Raw genomic sequence first — 6,179 nt, 5'->3', positions numbered from 1 at the left:
AAAAAAAAAAACACTTATAATAATATTATTATTGAAAAGTAAATTGATCCTTTGTTATTGTAGGGGAGTAAATATCAAAATTGAGATCTCTAAAATCTTATTCCACTGTGCTTACAACTGTCGAGCCTCGAGCTTTCCTTGTTTAAATTTTACTCAAGTTCGAACCAAGCTTAAGAATGAGCCAAAAAATCGAGTTCGAACTCGAGCTCATAATAAGTCTAGCTGAACCGAGCCAGCTCGAGTTGGCTTTTATATTTAATTTATTTTTTAATTATAAATTTAAACTTCAAGTACTCTTAAACGGCTTAAGAAAGTAGTTTGCATATGAGCATTTGCTTAGCCTGAGTCAAGACAGTAAAACACTTGGTTTCGAAGAGAGATTTTATTATAAAACAATGCTATTAAGAAAAAAAATATATCAATTTTTAATATTAATATTATAAACTATGTGAACAATTACCAATTCGAACCTTATACGAGCTGCTCACGAACCTAACCGACTTGAACTTGCTCCGTTTAATATTTGAGCCAGCATTTATGTTTGACACAACTCGTTTAATAATTGAGTCGAATACGAGCTGAGCTTATCCCGCTCAAGAATGGCTTGCTTCGGTCTAAATTCTATTGCCAAATTGTCAGGGTTTTTTCTATCAAATATTTAGTATAATCTTGTCTGCAATTTGATCTTAAATTGTTTTTTTTTTTTTTGTTTTTTTTTTTTTTGGTTCATTTAACTTTTGTATTTTGCTAGCTTATTTTCACTTGCATATAATGATCAAAGATATATGAAAAAGATATCCAACATAATTGCCTATCTTGGCAAATGTATGCCAAGTTTGTTAAATTGATATTTTAATTAAATAAATTTATCACGTATTGCTAAATTTGCTGCAAGTTCATACAGCAAGAAAAGAACTTTTCCCCAAATAATAATAATCACCACTTTGAACGATATATATATATATATATATATATATATATATATATATACAACTATTATTAGCAAGCCCGGCCATACGTACAGCTCCATTGTCCTTCTATCATACAAAGGATTTTACTTCAAAATCACAACACTATTCACAGCTATTAAACGACGTGGTTTTTGGTGACATGCCACAACGCTGACCCGGTACTACGTACAGAAACGTTGTTTTTTTTTTTTTTTTTCGTAAGTAGTACAGATAAACGTTCACTACACCACGTCGATGTATTTAACATTTTTGGGAGTCTGGGGCTGCTTCTTGGGCACAGTCACTTTTAACACTCCATGGTCAAGCGTGCACTTGATCTCATCCAGTTTAACGTTCTCCGGGAGCTGGAACCGCCTAATAAAGCTGCCATGACGCCTCTCAACGCGGTGCCACTTGTCGATTTTGTCCTCCTGTTCCTCCGTATGCTCCCCGCTGATCTGCAGAATATTGCCGTCTTCCTCACCCCTGCCATTGCATATGATATGTATTGTAGACAATATAGACCTAATTAACCAAATTGCAACCCGGTGACAGAAGGGCGCACAAACCTACTACACACCCTATGGTCGTTGCTTCCTTTTCTTTCATTTGATCGTTTGATCAATTTGGGTCATAAAAAACACTAGAAAAAGTTCTTACTCCTCCTAAAAGAGGAAATTCTATCACTACTGGTTTTGGTCCTCGGAGACAAATTGTTTGAAAAGACTTCAGTATTTTTAATCGAGCAGCTCACTAGGTACTTTCCAGCATAATTGTGCACGTGTTTATGGTGATAGAGATCAAAGAGAGTGTATGCATGCGTTGGATTGAAAAAGATGGCTAACCAGGAAGGTCAACACGAAACTCGTGCGCTGCATGTGTCTGTTTCACGCCAGTCCACGCGGGCAGTAGCGAGGGCAGAGATTTCATCACCACGGTCACTTTGTTCCCTGCTCGGCCGAACGCTAAAAGGGTCCCATATATCGCTTGAGAAGGGTGAGCCGAACCAAGAGTCATCTCCTCCTCGACTCCCTCCAAGCCACGGTCCCAGTGAAGCCATGTCCTTTTCTCTTCTTTGGTTACTTTTACCGCCGAATTTGGGTTGTCTGCTGCTTTCTATCTTATTGCAAAGCCTCTTTAATACGACTTGAAGGAACACTCTCGAACTTGACATGTGTGCCTGTGCAAGCCAGGTGTCACCGTCTTTGATCAGCACGTTTGAAGGGTAAGTGACACCGTGTTCCTATGTTGCCACATAATCAGTGACAGTGCCACGTGGATACATGCCATGCATAGACAAGAAAACTTTGGGATGAGGATGGTGGGCTTTGTGTTGCGTAAAATTAATATACATGGGAAACGATACTATGCTACGAACAAGTCTTCTTTTTTTTTTTTTTTTTTTTTTTTTTTTCTTTAAACGAGTAGTTCAATCGGTTAAAAATTATGTATTATGAAGTGAACGTTATTAGTTTGAATTTATCTTCTTCTCATATTGTGTGGATATGTTAAAAATAAGAAAAAAAAAAAAAAAATTGACTTTTGGCTTTTGAGTGTGAATAGTTCAAAACTCGGTATTTACTACGCTATTATCTTTTTTTTCCAACTACCTAAAACTGGTCATTGTATCTCACTAGCTAGGACATCAATGTTGTACCATATGTCTCATGAAATGCGCTGCGCACACCTCAGAATAAGAGAGCTATAGCTATGGATAAACTCATAAACCATATAGTTGATAGTTATAACTTGAACAAATGTGATGCCATATCTTATTATAATGCATCGGCATGATTTTTCACTGCTGACATGTTTTTTCGTGTGATAACTCGCTAAGTCGTTTATGCTTTTTATCTTTTTCAGTTATAAAGTATTTTTGTTTGAAGTCGGTTATACTTTATATATAGGCTATGTTTGTCAAAGAAATAGACCAGAAAGAGGACCCAAAGCCCCAAAACTCCAAAAAAAAAAAAACTCACACTATTCATCTCAAATTGAAAATCCGCATGGACTCTAGTTGTTTTCTATATATATATATATGGATCAAGTTCAAATTAGTTAAATTTCAAGCTGAAAATAATAATAAAAAAAAATTAATTAATCTAGCCCAAAGGCATTGCCTAAGAAAGAGAACTCCTCGAAAGCTTTCAAAGTCACACAATTAATTATATTCGTCCATACTAATCCACTCAATTGAATTCAATATGTCTAAATTATATATTTTATCTCACGGGTCTAACAAGAACAAAGAGACATAATAAAATATATTAATATAAAAAATAACACATATGTTTATTTATTATTTATTCTCAAGCTAACGTTAATTAAGTATCTAGCTAATAAAAATAAAAATAAAAATTAATTGAGCTAGCCCAAAGGCTTTGCCTAAGGGGAGCTCCTCTAAAGCTTCGAAAGCCGCACAATTATATTAATCCATACTAATCCACTCAATCGAATTCAATATTAAATTAAATATTTTATCTCATGGCTCTAACAAGTACAATTAGGCATAAAACACATACTATAGTATATATACAAATAAAAATAATATCTATTTTTATTTATTATTTATTTTGAAAAATCCACATTCGTATACTCTAGCTCTCTTCTAGAGACATTGTTTATTTTTTTACAACGTTAGATACATATCCACTCTTCAATGCCACAGACCAAACTACTAATTAACTACTTGACATATCATTGTTACTATATTTTCCCATAACTACCTAACATATATTCTCCTGTACGTAATATCATAAACTAAAATACCCACACATCACTGCCTCCACAAAGAAATGGCGGAAACAATCGTTGGAGTTGGAATCATAGGTTGCGCTGAAATAGCCCGCAAGCTCGATCTTGCGCGCCAATGTGCTAGCTCCCAACGCCACAGTAGTCACGGCCATCGGCAGCCGCTCGCTCGAAAAGGCCACACAGTTTGCGTCCTCCAACAACTTCCGGATCGCCCCGACGCTAAGATCTACGGCTCCTACGAGGCCATCCTTGACGACCCCAATGTCGATGCTGTCTACCTGCCCCTTCCCACCAGCCTGCACATACATTGGGCCGTCCTCACCGCCCAGAAGAAGAAGCACGTACTGCTTGAGAAGCCCGCTGAGATCATCGAGGCCTGCGAGTCCAATGGGGTGTAGTTCATGGATGGGACCATGTGGATGCACCACCCTAGGACCTCCAAGATGAGGGAGTTCCTCTCCGATTAACAGCATTTTGGGCGGCTCAAATCGGTGCGAACATTTACTACGTACGGAAAACACACTTATCCACTTAATTGATACCTCTTTCACATTTATCCCTCCAAACTACCATTTGTGACACATAATTCCTTCCAACTAATTAAAAAAAAAAAAAAAAAAATTCATTTGGTTAGTCAAGGCATTAAAATGGATATATTTTGTAACGCTTGCCATAAATGGGCATATTTTGGACTTGAAATGTCTAAACTGCCCTAAACTATTATTTTCAAGAACACCGTCAAACTACCATTTTGTGACATTTGGCACCTTCAAACTATTATTTCATTGCAATTTGGCCCATCCATTAGATGTTAACATTAAAATGGACATAAAATGATACATGACTTACATGCATATACATTTTACACCTGAAACACTAAAATTGTCTTGATTTTAGAGAAAAAAACAAAACAAAGAAAGGAGGAATAGAGGTAAGGTCTCTCTTTGTTTAGGGCAGTTTGGACATTTTAAGTCCAAAATATACTGCCTCCATATATAGTATAGAGATGGCCACACGACTATCCCTAATAGGATAAAGGTGGCTACATAGTCACCCTCAACTTAACAGAGGGGATGGTCATGCAATGACCCCCCAACGAGAGAACTTTTACTTTTTTGGTTTTTTTGTTTTTGTTTAGTTTAGTTTTTTTTTTTTATTATTATTTTTTTATTAATATTATATTTTTATTTTTAGAAACATTAAAGCACACTTTTTAAAATTTTACCATATAATATTCTCTTTGTGAACTCCATTGGCTACAATTTTCAAAATGTGACTCTCATTAAAAGTACTTTTCACCATTAAAACACGCTTTTAAAAAAGTTTACCTAACAATTTTTTTTTTTTCTGTGAACTCCAAAAACCACAATTTTCAAATGTAACTTTCACCAAAAACACTTTTCACATCTTCAAAAGTTATTTTCAAAACACAATGCAAAAACACACTTTTCAAACTTTACCAAACATAATGCATGTTTGGAAGCATATGAGGACTAACGTATTAATGTGGCTATGGATGGCTCCTGTATGTGTACAAGTTGAATGAAATGGATCCTAATGTATTAATGTATTAATCCACATAAGTCTAACCATGGTTAAAAGGCATTAATGTCAGCTGTTGACAAATAATTTCTTTTTGGATTGGAGATTTTGCTATTGTACTTACAAGATAATCGCTTTTGGCCGGGTACCATGCACAGGCACAGCTGCTTTAAATTCAGTGCTGATCCCCGTTTTCTTGAGAATGACATTCGTGTGAAGCCAGATCTTGATGCGCTCTTGGAGATGCTGGGTGGTATTGCATCAGGTCAATTCTATGGGCTGTTGACTATGAGTTGCCGAAAACAGTAATAGGCTTGCGTGGGCCTGTGTGTAATGGAGTGGGAGTGATTTTGTCTTGCGGTGCTTCTTTGTATTGGGAAGATGGGAAAGTGGCCACCTTTCACTGCTCTTTCTTGTCAAATTTGACAATTGGTGTAACTGCTATTGGGACGAAGGGAACCTTACACCTTCATGATTTTGTCGTGCCTTTTGAAGAAAAGGAGGCCTCTTTTTCTGCAGGTTCTGAGTCAGCGTTCGATGAACTTGTGGAAGCATGGGCACCACAGCCAAGTAAGCTCACTATCAGAACAGATCTTCCGCAGGAGGCTCTCATGGTGAGAGAATTTTCCCGCCTGGTAGAAAATGTCAAAGTGAAAGGTTTGAAACCTGAGAAGAAGTGGCCAACCATTAATAGGAAGACACAACTAGTATTGGATGCAGTCAAGGGCATCGATTGAGCTGAGAGAGGTTCTGAGCCTGTTGAGGTTGGGAATTGACATAACATGTCTTTGTATCATGTCATCATGTGCTTTCTCATTGAGCTTGTCTGAGACTACTGCTGTTGTTGCATGTCAAATAAGGCCATTGTCATTCATTCTGCTATCTACTTAAACGTATTTACGTTAACTTTCTGATGTCTGTTTATATATATAT

At 36.6% G+C, this 6,179-nt stretch overlaps 2 pseudogenes; one reads left to right on the top strand and one right to left on the bottom strand.

The window, feature by feature from the left end:
* Positions 1-1,147: 1,147 nt before the first annotated feature.
* LOC132184015 (18.1 kDa class I heat shock protein-like) lies at positions 1,148-2,046 on the bottom strand (annotated as a pseudogene).
* A 1,699-nt stretch (positions 2,047-3,745) lies between these two features.
* On the top strand, positions 3,746-6,022 carry LOC132185937 (putative oxidoreductase At4g09670; annotated as a pseudogene).
* Positions 6,023-6,179: the final 157 nt, after the last annotated feature.

Source organism: Corylus avellana, chromosome 7, assembly GCF_965113065.1.
Source record: "Corylus avellana chromosome 7, dhCorAvel1.hap1.2, whole genome shotgun sequence".
Classification (NCBI taxonomy): Eukaryota; Viridiplantae; Streptophyta; class Magnoliopsida; order Fagales; family Betulaceae; genus Corylus; species Corylus avellana.
The sequence above is the reverse complement of the archived record's forward strand: the minus strand, read 5'-3'. Positions and strand labels throughout refer to the sequence as shown.